General features: G+C 36.6%; 1 pseudogene; it reads left to right on the top strand.

The window, feature by feature from the left end:
* LOC116086028 overlaps positions 1-206 on the top strand; it is a 13,697-nt pseudogene extending 13,491 nt beyond the window's left edge.
* The last annotated feature ends 319 nt before the right edge of the window (positions 207-525 follow it).

Below are 525 nucleotides of genomic sequence, written 5' to 3'. Positions count from 1 at the left end.
AAAAAAAAAAAGTTAATCACATATATTAAAAAAAGAAAAAAAAATCCCTACTCTATTAAGATCCGAAAGATCCAGGCTGGCCAGAACATTTCTAAGAGGATCACTACATCATAGAACTGAATCACACAGACGACAACCTTTTTCTGAACCTACAGAATGAAAGCTTTACTAGGAAAAGTGACAGCCTCATTAAGGATAATAAATGAGTATGGACATCAAGAATCATACCACAAATGGGTCGATTTCTCCGGTTTTGAGGAGTCAGCGAAGGGGATCAAGTACACCCCACTCTGAACTAAGAAGCATTATATGATGGATTCCTCTGTACCTGCCCTCTAGGATAAAGGAAAACTAAAAACCAACATTTGCAAGGCGTTTTCTCCTCTCTGCATTTGCCTGGCTTTGGAAGAGAGAGAATAATTTCTCAGTGATTTTCTAAAGTATTATCCCTCTCCCTAAATTGGGGGATGTAACTACCATGACAAGAATTCTTAATAATTTTTTCATTAAAAATCCAACCTAAGA

This window comes from Mastomys coucha, chromosome X, assembly GCF_008632895.1.
Source record: "Mastomys coucha isolate ucsf_1 chromosome X, UCSF_Mcou_1, whole genome shotgun sequence".
Lineage (NCBI taxonomy): Eukaryota > Metazoa > Chordata > Mammalia > Rodentia > Muridae > Mastomys > Mastomys coucha.
This window is presented reverse-complemented; position numbering and strand designations above follow the sequence as displayed.